Source organism: Somniosus microcephalus, chromosome 28 (genome assembly GCF_052327205.1).
Source record: "Somniosus microcephalus isolate GS21.2 chromosome 28, FLI_Smic_1.0, whole genome shotgun sequence".
In the NCBI taxonomy this organism is placed as follows: domain Eukaryota; kingdom Metazoa; phylum Chordata; class Chondrichthyes; order Squaliformes; family Somniosidae; genus Somniosus; species Somniosus microcephalus.
This window is the reverse complement of record NC_141014.1, coordinates 34318366-34333414: the sequence shown is the minus strand read 5'-3', so window position 1 is coordinate 34333414 and position 15049 is coordinate 34318366. Positions and strand designations below refer to the sequence as shown.

General features: G+C 49.8%; 1 protein-coding gene across 1 annotated transcript in view; it reads right to left on the bottom strand.

The window, feature by feature from the left end:
• LOC147099529 (epidermal growth factor receptor kinase substrate 8-like protein 1) overlaps positions 1–13643 on the bottom strand; it is a 99031-nt gene extending 85388 nt beyond the window's left edge. The window contains exon 1 of the mRNA XM_085969759.1: positions 13239–13643. The gene's annotated coding sequence lies outside the window, so the exon portion shown is untranslated. The remainder of the gene's footprint in view (positions 1–13238) is intronic.
• Between the last annotated feature and the right edge of the window lie 1406 nt (positions 13644–15049).

Here is a 15049-nt window from a genome sequence, read left to right as displayed (position 1 = left end):
CTAAGAAGTATGGGAGGAGGCTGGTGTGGAGCATAAACACCAGCGTGGGCCCTATTGGGCCGAATGGCCTGTTTCTGGGCTGTAAATACTATGTAATACTTTGTAGTCCTGTTCTGCTGGAATGAACAATGATGTTCAGGCTTTAATTTTCAGCACCAGTACAGGATGTGGGTGTCGCTGGCAAGGCTCAGCATTTATCGTCCTTCCCTAATTGCTCCTCAAGAAGGTGGTGGTGAGCCGCCTTCTTGAACCGCTGCAGTCCGTGTGGTGAAGGTGCTCCCACAGTGCTGTGAGAGAGGGAGTTCCAGGATTTTGACCCAGCGACGATGAAGGATTGGCCGATATACTTCTAAGTCAGGATGGTGTGTGACTCGGAGGGGAACTTGGAGGTGGTGGTGTTCCCATGTGCCTGCTGCCCTTGTCCTTCTAGGTGGAAGAGGTCGCGGGTTTGGGAGGTGCTGCCGAAGAAGCCTTGGCGAGTTGCTGCACTGCATCTCGTAGATGGTACACACTGCAGCCACGGTGTGCCGGTGGTGGAGGGAGTGAATGTTTAAGGTGGCTGCTTTGTCCTGGATAGTGTTGAGTGTTGGAGTGCGTACATCACATCCCGAAATATAGGTTACACCAGTGGATGCAATGAACCCACAATTTAAATTTCATAAAAAGCCGAGTCAGCACAAAATCTAGGCTGACACACCCAGCGCTGTGCTGAGGGAGTGCTGCACTGCCTGAGGTGCCGTCTTTCGGATGAGATGTTAAACCGAGGCCCCGTCTGCTCTCTCAGGTGGATGTAAAAGATCCCGGGGCACTTATATCAAAGAAGAGCAGGGGAGTTCTCCCCGGTGTCCTGGCCAATTTTTATCTCTCAATCAACATCACCAAAAACAGATTATCTGGTCATTATCACATTACTGTTTGTGGGAGCTTGCTGTGCGCAAATTGGCTGCTGTGTTTCCTACATTACAACAGCGACTACACTTCAAAAGTACTTCATTGGCTGTAAAGCACTTTGGGATGTCCTGAGGCTGTGAAAGGCGCTATATAAATGCAAGACTTTCTTTTAATTTTCATTAACTCCCATGGTAAAGAAACCAAATGGACCCTACCTCTTGCCATTCACTCCCACTATATATAATTTCATATTATTCTGCATAATGTACATCACACTGAGCCCAGCTAACCCCAGTGTCATATCTCACCTGGCGACACCATAACATTGTAGAAAGCCGGTTACATTTCTTTATCGCAAGCTGCGTGTGGGTTTCATTGTGATCCATGAGCTGATTAAACAGTTATTATCAAAATGTTTTTTTCCCCCCCTCCTAATGTTTGTCTTGCAGCAGAGGTCAGTGCCCTGAATGTGTAGCTGTGCAATCACCATGAAAATTTCATCCTGCATTAAATTAGGAGACATTCGTATTTTCTTATATGGCTTTAGATGTACGGGGTAAATTCTTTAGAGTTAAGATGGAAGCGTTCTTATTTTTTAACTAAACTTCAAAAAATGGAGAGCAGAATCAAGCTATGTATAAGTAAGCAGGCTGGGATAATTAAATAATTAACAGATCTGGTAATTAACAGGTAAGAGGTGCTATCAGCGGGCAAAAGTTCAAATGTGCACTGTTTAAAGCTTGGTGGAAGTGAATCTGAAGTTCAGCCTCATCTTCCGATTCGGCACTTTACAGCCTTCTGGGCTCAATATCGAGTTCAACAATTTCAGATCATAACTTCGGCCCCGATTACATTTTTATATATTTTTTATCCACACCTTTGTTTTGGCCCTTCCCCCTTTTTCTCTCTCCCACATGGCAGCTGTCTCTCATTCTCCCAGCGCATTTCACACCTAATCTAGAGCCGTCTTTTGTCTCCACTGCCCTGTTACCATCTCGTCTGGTTTTGAATACCTCTTAATGTCTCTTCACTTCTCTTTTGTTCTCTCATCCCCATTTCCCAGCCCCCAAACTGGCCTTTTAATCTGTTTCATTTCCTGCTTTTTTCTCAGTCCTGACGAAGGGTTTCGACCTGAAACGTTGACTCTATTTCTCGCTCCACCGATGCTGCCTGGCCTGCTGAGTTTTTCCAGCGTTTTCTGTTGTTATTTTGGATTTCCAGCATCCACAGTATTTTGCTATCATAAGAGTGTTAACGTATTCATTCGTGAACCAGGGAAGTTCTTTGTATAACATCTTTGTTCTTGAGGGACGGTATCTGTTTTTGGAGAATTGGATAAGAGCTGAGAGATTTACCTTGGGCAAGATTTTAACTCAGGAGTCAGGTTGGAGGCGGGACTACAACTTTCAGGGTTGTAGTCCCGCCTCCATCGAGATGCGGCCAATCCACACGATTTTAACTTGATTGACCTTGTTGAGCCCGCCCAGTGGGCTCAGCAGGCCAATTAAGGGCCACCCGGCAACAGGTGACATCACAGACTGAAATTTCATCTGCCAAAAGGTTTTGACAGATGAAATATCAGCGTTTCCCAGCTGTTTGTAGCTGTCAAACACTGACAGTCTTACTTCTAACCTGAGTCCTTCTCCACAGACTCAGTTAGAAATCTCTCCTGCACAGAAAGCTGCAGGCTGTCACTTTTGACAGTTCGCAGCCATTCTGCTTTCTGTGCCGGTGAGATGAGGGACTCCCGGGACCGAAAGGAAGGAAGGCTGAAAAGGTAAGAAAAGGTAATTTAAACTTCTTTAATCACTTTAGACACACCAAACACACTTACCTTTGCACTCATGCACACATCACTCACCTGAACACTGACATCTCGACCCCTCCAAGTCCTTCAACCCGACGGCCCGCCTCGGCGTGGTTTGGAGCCATTGGGAATCCCACAGTTCAACCTTAAAAATCGGGATTAGGCTAAAAACTACCTGTTAACTACCTGTTAACAGGCAATTAATTGGCACTAATCCCTTCCCGCCTCGGGTAGGCGGGTCCCAGTGCGAGGTGGGTTTGGGTGCGGGATGGGGTCGGGACCCCTGATTTCAGGATTTTAATCCCCCCCCCATGCCTCCAATCCCGACTCCACGGCACAATGAAAATCCTGCCCATAATCTTTAATCCAGGTCAATATTTGTTTGAATCTAGGAATATCCCACCATCCATGAACAGATATCAAGTCAGAAAGTCGTATGATTTCTCCCAGATTTAAATCTTATAATTATGGGTAAGAAATATGTTCTAAAGATGTTCCAAAGGCTTATTTTCTGATTTTATCCTTATTATTTTCTGAATATTTCTCTTCTCTCTCTTCTCTTAGGCAGTCCCTCGGAACCGAGGATGACTTGCTTCCACATTTAAAATGAGTTCGCAGGTGACTGATGAGTCCAATGCGGGACCTACAGTCTCTGTCACAGGTGGGGCAGATGGTGGTTGAAGGGGCGGGTGGGTGGGTGGGGTGCTTGGGTTGACGTGCGCTCCTTGCGCTGCCTGCGCTTGGCTTCTGCTTGCTCCCAGCGAAGAGACTCGGTGTTCGGCGCCTTCCCAGATGCTTCTCCTCCACTTTGTGCGGTCTTGGGCCAGGGATTCCCAGGTGTCGGTGGGGATGTTGCACTTTGTCAAGGAGGCATTGAGGGTGTCCTTGAAGCGTTTCCTCTGCCCACCTGGGGCTCGCTTGCCGAGCCAGAGCTCTGAGTAGAGCGCTTGTTTTGGGAGTCTCGTATCGGGCATGTGGACGATGTGGCCCGTCCATCGGAGCCTGAGCAAGAACACTGATGTCCTCTGAATATTTACATCATTAGTATTTTGCTATGTTTTTCTATTTCTGTGTAATTATCCTGCTAGTAACTAAATCTGACCACTAGTTTTAGCCTGAATATGATGACCCAATAGTGGCTATTTACCACCTTTTGGAATAGACAGGAGAGCTTCCTGGGGATATTCCACATGGCCTGAGATCTTCAACACCCACCTGAACATACAGACAGAAGTCTGGTTTACTATTTCACCTGAAGGAGGGCACCTCCGACAGTGCAGCCCTCCCTCAGTGCTCCCTCAGGCACTAGAGTGCCAGATGAGATTCTGTGCTCAAGTCTCTGGAGTGGGACTTGAACCCGTGACTTTCTGATCTTGCTGTGGATCAAAAGGCTGTCTCCATAACAATATTCACTGCACTTCAGAGTGATTCATTGTGTGGGGAGTGCTATGAGACATTGGTGAGAAAATGAAGAAGGTGCAATATAATCACAAGGCTCCCTACTGATCAGCACCAAAACGGTATCTGCCACAAGCCCTCATAATGATGTTGCTGTGTGACAGTGATGCGGTGTGACAGTGACGCGGTGTGACAGTGACGCGGTGTGACAGTGACGCGGTGTGACAGTGACGCGGTGTGACAGTGACGTGGTGTGACAGTGACGTGGTGTGACAGTGACGCGGTGTGATAGTGATGCGGTGTGACAGTGATGCAGCGTGATAGTGACGTGGCGTGACAGTGATGCAGTGTGACAGTAACATGGCGTGACAGTGACACCGCGTGACAGTGGCGCATTGTGACAGTGACGCGGTGAGACAGTGATGCGGTGTGACAGTAACATGGCGTGACAGTGACACCACGTGACAGTGACACGGTGTTACAGTGATGCGGCGTGACAGTGACGCGGCGTGACAGTGATGCAGCGTGACAGTGACGCGGCGTGACAGTGATGCAGCATGACAGTGACGCAGCATGACAGTGACGCGGTGTGACAGTGACATGGCTTGACAGTGATGTCGTGTGACAGTGGCGCGGTGTGACAGTGACGCGCGTGACAGTGACGCGTGTGACAGTGTCGCGGCGTGACAGTGACGTGGCATGACAGTGACGCGCTGTTACAGTGGCACGGTGTGACAGTGATGTGGTGTGACAGTAACATGGCGTGACAGTGACACCACGTGACAGTGACGCGGTGTTACAGTGACGCGGCATGACAGTGACACGGCATGACAGTAACGTGGTGTGACAGTGATGTGGCGTGACAGTGACACGGCGTGACAGTAACGTGGTGTGACAGTGATGTGGCGTGACAGTGACATGGTGTGACAGTGACATGGCGTGACAGTGATGCCGTGTGACAGTGTCGCGGCGTGACAGTGATGCGGTGTGACAGTGACGCAGTGTGACAGTGACGCGGTGTGACAGTGACACAGTGTGACAGTGACGTGGTGTGACAGTGACGTGGTGTGACAGTGACGCGGTGTGATAGTGATGCGGTGTGACAGTGATGCAGTGTGACAGTAACATGGCGTGACAGTAACACCGCGTGACAGTGGCGCATTGTGAGAGTGACGCGGTGTGACAGTGACATGGCTTGACAGTGATGTCGTGTGACAGTGACGCGGTGTGACAGTGACGCGCGTGACAGTGTCGCGGCGTGACAGTGACACGGCATGACAGTGACGCGCTGTTACAGTGACACGGTGTGACAGTGATGTGGTGTGACAGTAACATGGCGTGACAGTGACACCGTGACAGTGACGCGGTGTTACAGTGACGCGGCGTGACAGTGACACGGCGTGACAATGACGTGGTGTGACAGTGACACGGCATGACAGTAACGTGGTGTGACAGTGATGTGGCGTGACAGTGACACGGCGTGACAGTAACGTGGTGTGACAGTGATGTGGCGTGACAGTGACGTGGTGTGACAGTGACATGGCGTGACAGTGATGCCGTGTGACAGTGTCGCGGCGTGACAGTGTCGCGGCGTGACAGTGATGCGGTGTGACAGTGATGCGGTGTGACAGTGACGCGGTGTGACAGTGACGCGGTGTGACAGTGACGCAGTGTGACAGTGACGTGGTGTGACAGTGACGTGGTGTGACAGTGACGCGGTGTGATAGTGATGCGGTGTGACAGTGATGCAGCGTGATAGTGACGTGGCGTGACAGTGATGCAGTGTGACAGTAACATGGCGTGACAGTGACACCGCGTGACAGTGGCGCATTGTGACAGTGATGCGGTGTGACAGTGACATGGCTTGACAGTGATGTCGTGTGACAGTGGCACGGTGTGACAGTGACGCGCGTGACAGTGACGCGCGTGACAGTGTCGCGGCGTGACAGTGACGTGGCATGACAGTGACGCGCTGTTACAGTGACACGGTGTGACAGTGATGTGGTGTGACAGTAACATGGCGTGACAGTGACACCACGTGACAGTGACGCGGTGTTACAGTGACACGGCGTGACAGTGACACGGCGTGACAATGACGTGGCGTGACAGTGACACGGCATGACAGTAACGTGGTGTGACAGTGATGTGGCGTGACAGTGACACGGCGTGACAGTAACGTGGTGTGACAGTGATGTGGCGTGACAGTGACGTGGTGTGACAGTGACATGGCGTGACAGTGATGCCGTGTGACAGTGTCACGGCGTGACAGTGATGCGGTGTGACAGTGACACGGCGTGACAGTGATGCGGTGTGACAGTGACATGGCGTGACAGTGACGCCGCGTGACAGTGACGTGGTGTGACAGTGACGCGGCGTGACAGTGACGCGGCGTGACAGTGACCCGGCGTGACAGTGACCCGGCGTGACAGTGACGTGGCGTGACAGTGACCCGGCGTGACAGTGACCTGGTGTGACAGTGATGCGGTGTGACAGTAACGTGGTGTGACAGTGACCCGGCGTGACAGTGACCTGGTGTGACAATGACCTGGTGTGACAGTGATGCGGTGTGACAGTGATGTGGTGTGACAGTGACCCGGCGTGACAGTGACAACTTGCCAAAGAAGACTTAAGTTCACAAGTCAGACTGTGATCAAAAGAGAGCTGCCCATCACTAATGCAGAAGACATGGGCTATTTGCTGAACCCTTGTGAGATACCAACTAATCCCAGCCGCATCAGCTACGCAGCCTGACCCCTCCCCAGCGTACCCAGTTTACAGGGTACATTTACACGCATGGGCTATTCAGTATCAGATGGGGAGGGCGGAACGACTGGTTCCTTTTAACCCGGTGTATACTGCACACGTACAAGGAGCCGGCACTGAGACACGCACTGAGCCCATACACAAGTGAATTTCTCTACATCTGCCCTTTGCACTTGTGAACAATGGGAGGCGCAGGGGATGGGAATCCATGCAGGCAGGTGAAAGGGGAGTGTTGAAAAGCAAGGTGCGGGAGAGAAAAATTTCAGTCAGTTTCATTACGCCCAGAAAGGTTTTGCAATAGAATTCTGCAAAATGTGAACCAGCCTCTTTTGCAAACAGAGAATGTTTGAAGAGTTGCTGCTTACATCAGTCTGTGATGTTAAGGCGTGTGTCAGCTGCAGTGATTGTGTTGGCCCTAATGACCTCATTGCAATTGGGGAGTTCAAAGGTCAGCTTTACACAATAATATCCAGAACTGTTGGACAGTGAGTCACCACTGAGTTATCACACTCTTATTTTTAAGTGTTTCCGATTCCCCACCGCGTTTCCATGGCTACCACTCGACTGTCCTGATTGAATTCCGACAATACAGCCTGACAGAAGTTTCAGTAATAATTTCTCTCAGCGTCTTTCACAGCCTCAGGACCTCACAAAGCGCTTTACAGCCAATGAAGTACTTTTTGAAGTGTGGTCACTGTTGCAATGTAGGGAAACACGGCAGCCAATTTGCGCACAGCAAGCTCCCACAAACAGCAATGCGATAATGACCAGATCAGCTGTTTTTAGCTGTTGGTTGAGGGGAATATATATCGTTTATTTGAAGGGGAGAACTTTTCTTCGAAATAGTGGCCGTGGGAACTTTTACGCCCACCTGAGAGAGCAGACGGGGGCCTCGGTTTAACGTCTCATCCGAAAGACGGCACCTCCGACAGTGCGGCACTCCCTCAGCTCTGCACTGGGGAGTGTCAGCCTAGATTTTTGTGCTCAAGTCTCTGGAGCGGGACTTGAACCCACAACCTTCTGACTCAGAGGCGAGAGCGCCGCCCACTGAGTCACGGCTGATAATCATGAGAGTCTTAAGACTCCCGGGTTGGCAGCATTAGCAAATGCATCGGTTCCACAGAAATTCGACCAACCACCCCCCCACCACCCCACCCCAAGAGCCAATCCGAATTAAACCCATTAAAAAAAAAAGTCTTTTTGCTTGCACATCGATGTGAGCGATATCAGTGGTGGGGGATGGGACATAGACAATACGTGTCATCATTAAGCACTCCCAGGTCAGGTACAGTCTGTCAGAAGCAGAGTAACGCTCCCTCTACTCTGCCCCAAACACATACCTTATCCCCAATCTCGGAAAACAGAAGACAAAAGAAAGACTTGCACCTTTCATGACCTCAGGACGTCCCAAAGCGCTTTACAGCCAATTAAGTACTTTTTGAAGTGTGGTCACTGTTGTAATGTAGGAAATGCGGCAGCCAATTTGCGCACAGCAAGCTCCCACAAACAGCAATGTGATAATGACCAGATAATCTGTTTTTTAGTGATGTTGGTTGAGGGATAAATATTGGCCCAGGACACCGGGGAGAACTCCCCTACTCTTCTTCGAAATAGTGGCCGTGAGATCTTTTACATTCACCTGAGAGAGCAGACGGGGCCTCGGTTTAATGTCTCATCTGAAAGACGGCACCTCCGACAGTGCGGCACTCCCTCAAATCAAATCAAATCAACTTTTATTGTCATTGTTAGTGCACAAGTGCAGTACAACGAAATGTAGGCTTGCGGCTCCCGAGAGTGCAGTGGGAGTGTCAGCCTAGATTTTTGTGTTCAAGTCTCTGGAGTGGGACTTGAACCCACAACCTTCTGACTCAGAGGTGAGATCGCTACCCACTGAGTCAAGGCTGAGGAGCTCACCTCCCCCCTTCTCCTCCTTCCCCAGTGCCCAGGTGCCAGTTTCCCAGTTCCCACGCCAGCCTCCATCACACCATTCCGAGTGACATCGGCAGTCAGTGCCAATGTGCCCGCTTTCCACAGACAAGCCCCACTCCAGAGGCTCGAGCACACAATCCAGGCTGACACTCCAGTGCTGTACTGCGGGAGTGCTGCACTGTCGGAGGTGCCGTCTCTTCAATAAAACCTTAAACGGAGACCCCGTTTGCCTGTTCCAATGGTGTAAGTGGGCGTGAAAGGTCCCAGGTACTATCGAGCCAAGCACCAAGTTCCTTGGGTCTCCAGATAAGCATTCCTCCCTCAACCAGCCCCACCAGACAAAGAGACCAGATTAACAGGCCATTTCTCTTCTTGCTGGCTGTGGGAGCTTGGTATATTGCTGCGCTTGTCTGTACAATAACAGTGACGGCATTTCAAAAGTAATTCATTGGCTGTGAAGCACTTTGGAACATCCCAAGAATTTGATGAAGTTCTTATATAAGCGGAAGCTCTCTCTAATCCTCACCCAATGCCCACATATACAGCTGAAATCATAGAATATTGAGAGAGTCTTTAGCAGTGCATATGGGATCTTGGGCTTCATAAATAGAGGCACAGAGTACAAAAGTAGAGAAGTTATGCTGAACCTTTATAAAGCGCTGGCTAGGCCACAACTGGAGTATTGCGTCCAGTTCTGGTCACCACACTTTAGGAAGGATGTGAAGGCCCTTGAGAGGGTGCAGAGGAGATTTACCAGAATGGTTCCGGGGATGGTGGATCTTAACTACAAGGACAGGTTGGAGAAGCTGGATTTGTTTTCATTAGAGCAAAGGAGGTTGTGGGGTGATTTGATAGAGGAGTACAAGATTATGATGGGTTTGGATAGGCTAGATGGGGAAAGGCTGTTCCCACTAGTTGATGATACAAGGACTAGGGGACACAGATATAAGGTTTTGGGCAAGAGATACGGGGGGGGGGGGACGTGAGGAAAAACTTTTTTACGCAGTGAGTGGTGAGGACCTGGAACTCGCTGCCGACGGAAGCGGTGGAAGCGGAGACACTCGATGTTTCAAGGGGAGACTGGATAGGCACTTGAGGGAAATAAACTTGCAGGGCTACGGGGATAGAGCGGGGGAATGGGACTGACTGGATTGCTCTACAGAGAGCCGGCACGGACTCGATGGGCCGAATGGCCTCCTTCTGTGCCGTTATGACTCTATGACTAATGATGCAGCACAGAAGGAGACCATTCGGCCCATCGTGCCTGTGCCAGCTCTTTGAAAGAGCTCTCCAATTAGTCCCACTCCCCCCTGCGTACAGTTTTGGTGTCCATACTTAAGAAAAGACATACTTGCTCTCGAGTCAGTACAAAGAAGGTTCACTCGGTTAATCCCGGGGATGAGGGGATGGACATATGAGGAGAGGTTGAGTAGATTGGGACTCTACTCATTGGAGTTCAGAAGAATGAGAGGCGATCTTATTGAAACATATAAGATTGTGAAGGGGTTGGATCGGGTGGATGCGGGGAGGATGTTCCCGATGATGGGTGAAACTAGAACTAGGGGGCATAGTCTTAGAATAAGGGGCTGCTCTTTCAAAACTGAGATGAGGAGGAACTACTTCACTCAGAGGGTGGTAGGTCCATGGAATATGCTGCCCCAAAAAGCTGTAGAAGCTACATCATTACAAAAAATTAAAACAGAAATAGACAGTTTCCTAGAAGTAAAGGGAATAAAGGGTTATGGGGAGCGGGCAGGAATTTGGACATGAGTCTAGGTTCGGATCGGTCATGGCCCTGTGGGTAGTGGAGCAGGCCCAGGGGCCGTGTAGCCTGATCCTGCTCCTATTTCGTGTGTCTAATTCTGTTAGATTCAGGAGATGGTTCTGTGATAGTAGATTGGCGATTAGGATCAGATCAGCCATGATCTTATTGAATGGCGGAGCAGGCTGGAGGGGCCGACTGGCCTACTCCTGCTCCTATTTCTTATGTTCTTATGTTCTTATGTTCTACTCTTGCCCCACAGCCCTGCAAAATTTTTCCTTTTCAAATGTATATCCAGTTCCCCTTTTGAAAGTTACTATTGAATCTCCTTCCACCGCCTTTTCAGGCAGCGCATTCCAGATCATAACTGGCTGCGTAAAAATTTTTTTTTCTGATCTCTCCTCTGATTCTTTTGCCAATCACCTTAACTCTGTGTCCTCTGGTTACCGACCCTCCTGCCACTGGAAACAGTTTCACCCTATTTACTCTGTCAAAACCCCTCGTGATTTTGAACACCTCTGTCAAATCGCCCCTAAACCTTCCCTGCTCTAAGGAGAACGACACCAGCTATTCCAGCCTCTCCGCGCAACTGAAGAGACCCTCACCCTTGGCACCATTCTCGCAAGTCTCTGCTGCAGCCTCGCCAAGCCCTTGGCATCCTTCCCAAAGAGTGCTGCCCAAAATTGAACACAATGCTCCAATTGAGGTCTAACCCAGTGATTTGTAAAATCACTAATTAACGATCACCTTTCCCTAGCCTCGAGGCGCTGCTGCCGATTGTAGCACTCAAACTGCAGCCCCGACAGAGTCATAGAAACACAGCACAGGAGGAGGCCATTCGGCCCGTCGAGCCCGTTCCGCCATTTAATGAGATCATGGCTGATCATCCAAACTCAATACCCTGTCCCTGCTTTCTCCCCATATCCCTTGATCCCTTTAGCCTCAAGAAATATATCTAACTCCTTCTTGAATATATTTAATGAATTGGCCTCAACTGCCTTCTGTGGTAGAGAATTCCACAGGTTCACCACTCACTGGGTGAAGAAATTCCTCCTCATCTCAGTCCTAAATGGCTTACCCCTTATCCTTAGACTGTGACCCCTGGTTCTGGACCCCCCCGCCATCGGGAACATCCTTCCTGCATCTAGTCTGTCTAGTCCTGTTAGAATTTTATAAGTTTTAATGAGATCCCCCCTCATTCTTCTAAACTCCAGCAAGTATAAGCCCAATCGACCCAATCTCTCCTCATATGTCATTCCTGCCATCCCAGGTATCAGTCATGGTCAGTCCCACACCCCCGCTTTTTATCCGTAACCCTGTAAGATCCTCATCCTCAATTTCATCTAAAATTATTGATGGAATCAGCTTCCACCACCTTTTCAGGTGGAACGTTCCAGATCCCGACAACTCTCCGAGTGAAAAAAATCCTCCTCGTCTCCCCTTCGAGATCTTTTGCCAACGATTTTAAATCTATGACCTCTGGTTTTTGACCCACTCGCCAGAGGTCAACTAACTCAGCACAGTCCGAGGAACACCTCGCAAACCCGCGACCTCTTCCACCTAGAAGGACGAGGGCAGCAGGCGCATGGGAGCACCGCCACCTCCAAGTTCCCCTCCGAGTCACACACCATCCTGACTTGGAAGCATATCGGCCGTTCCTTCATCGTCGCTGGGTCAAAATCCTGGAACTCCCTCCCTAACAGCGCCGTGGGAGCACCTTCACCACACGGACTGCAGCGGTTCTAGAAGACGGCTCCCCACCACCTTCTCAAGGGCGATTAGGGGATGGGCAATAAATGCTGGGCCTTGCCGAGCGACGCCCACATCTCCGAAAATTCGTTTTCACAAGTATCAAAGCTGGGTCCGAATGGCCCAGTGTTTCACCAAGCCATGTTTTCCTTACCGTGTCAGCCGTGGCTCAGTGGGTAGCACTTTCACTTCTGAGTCAGAAGGTTGTAGGTTCAAGTCCCACCCCAGGGATTTGAACATAAAAATCCAGGCTGACACTCCCAGCGCAGCATTGAGGGAGTGCCGCACTGTCGGAGGTGCCATCTTTCAAATGAGACGTTAAACCGTCTGCCCTCTCAGGTGGACGTAAAAGGTCCTGTTGTACTATTTATCCCTCAACCAACATTAGTAAATCAGATGATCTGGTCATTATCACATTGCTGTTTGTGGGAGCTTGCTGTGCGCAAATTGGCTGCTGCGTTTCCCACATTACAACAGTGACTACACTTCAAGAAGTACTTCATTGGCTTTGAGACGTCCTGAGATCGTGAAAGACGCTATAGAAATGCGAACCTTTCTTTTTTTTACATGAAAAGGTCAGCCAAGTAATGCAGATAATGTCGTCGCATACCAGATAACATTATTTGAGTCAAAAGGGGTGACAACAGATAGCTGATATGTTGAGGTAAAAACTAATTTTGGCTGCTCCCAGATGTTGGGAAGACCCAGTTGTAAAACGGGGCCCGAGAGAGGGACAATTTGCAGTTAAGTCCTCAAAACAAACGGTTCTCCCGGGCACAATGTGGGAGGGAAGCTGTCCCTTCCCCCAAAGCCCCCTCCCTTCCACCTTGGAAGGGAAGGATTTGGTCGGGGGGGGGGGAACCACTTGACTTGTTGGTTGAAAAAGCAGACGCAATGCACTGGAGAGGGTTAACAGCAGCTAAAAAAATATAAACTCACAAAGCAATTCGCCAGCCTTGTCCGCAGTCAATTCAATAAAATCCACAAACGCAGTAGTAACACTCCAACGGTAACGCCAAAGATCTTGCAGGTCCCAGTGAGTGGTCTTCCTCTTGCGTGTGCCTGTGCGGTGTGTGCACTTTTATTTTTGTGCGACTTGCAGCTCTTTCCGAGTTAAGCTCATGCACGAGGGTGTGGACCCAGATCACTGACCTCATGACTCAAAACAGTAACACACGCAGACGATCGTGGCCCCGCCTCATGGAGCTATTGCACCTGCCATTTCCCCCCTCTCCTTAAAAATCTAACGGCACCACATTCCATCGCTGCATTTTTTTTTTGCCAAGGAGGGGCACAGTCCTGCTTGTCAACCTGCTGGATTTCAGAATCAAAGGCTTTGACAAGTCGTAAATCCAGCCCCACTCGACAGCAGGTTTATTATTAACCGACCGGCTCGGGAGGCCGATCTCCTGAGGGCTTCTTGTCCTTCGACAATGTAGGCCCGAGCTTTCTTTGTTTATTACCAAACAGAATCTTGTTACTGGGCCGCCTGCAACCGCAATCCACAGTAACAACTTATGACGAGGTGCTGTTTGCACTGTTTCACCTTTCTGGCAAGAGGCTAATTCAACCTTGTCATTGTTACTGCTAAAGTTTAACCTTTGCTGAGGTGACTTATTGCATCTCACACATACCCAGCAGTTGATTTTGAACTCGAAACACTGGGGCTGTAAAGGACTGTGTTTGAGCACAAGGGTGAAATATGCTGGACACTCTAGAACATAGAAACATCGAACATAGAAAAATAGGAGCAGGAGTCGGCCATTCGGCCCTTCGAGCCTGCTCCGCCATTCAATATGATCATGGCTGATCCTCTATCTCAATACCATATTCCTGCTCTCTCCCCATACCCCTTGATGCCTTTTGTGTCTAGTTTGAATCCTGACCCTCCTTTAAGAACATAAGAGTTAGGCAGGAGCAGGCCATTCGGCCCTTCAAACCTGCTCCCCCGTTCAATAAGATCATGGCTGATCTTCTACCTCAACTCCACCTTCCTGCACTATCCCCAAATCCCTTGATACCCTTAGTATCCAAAAATCTACCGATTTCTATCTTGAATATATTTGCTCTGTGCCCCTCTCCACTCCATCCCCTCCCCCGCCACCCTGGCATGTACCCATCAGTAGGAAGTTGATGCTCCTCTCTCCCTCGCCCCCAGAAACCCCAACGAACCCTTGGAATAGCAAGCCGATGATTATGGCTGGTTGTCCACGAGCACAAGATTAAGGCATGGGGAGAACAATCAGGCGAAATGCCCTCTCTCCAGATACACTCCGCACATTGGGACTGAGGCATACAGACCAGGGGTGTCGGGGGTTCGGTTTCTGGTCAGTAGGAGTGATAGGCACTTAGACATGGCTCAGTTGGTAGCACTCTCACCTCTGAATCATGAAGGTTGTGGGTTCTACTCCCACTCCATAAATAAGACTTGAGCTCAAAATCTAGTCTGACAGTCCAGGGCAGTACTGAGGGAGTGCCGCACTGTCGGAGGTGCCGTCTTTCAGATGAGATGTTAAACCGAGGCCCCCGTCTGCCCTCTCAGGTGGACTTAAAGGACCCCATGACACTATTTCGAAGAAGGGCTGGGGAGTTCTCCTGGCCAATATGTATTCCTCAACCAACACCTAAAACAGATGGGCCTAGAAATTGGGTTGGGGCGCCAAAGTGGTGCAAAAGTCGCCTGAGCGCAGGATTTAGCGCAGCGATCGGAGTGATACCGATCGCCAGAAATTCAGTTTCAGTGCCGCTCG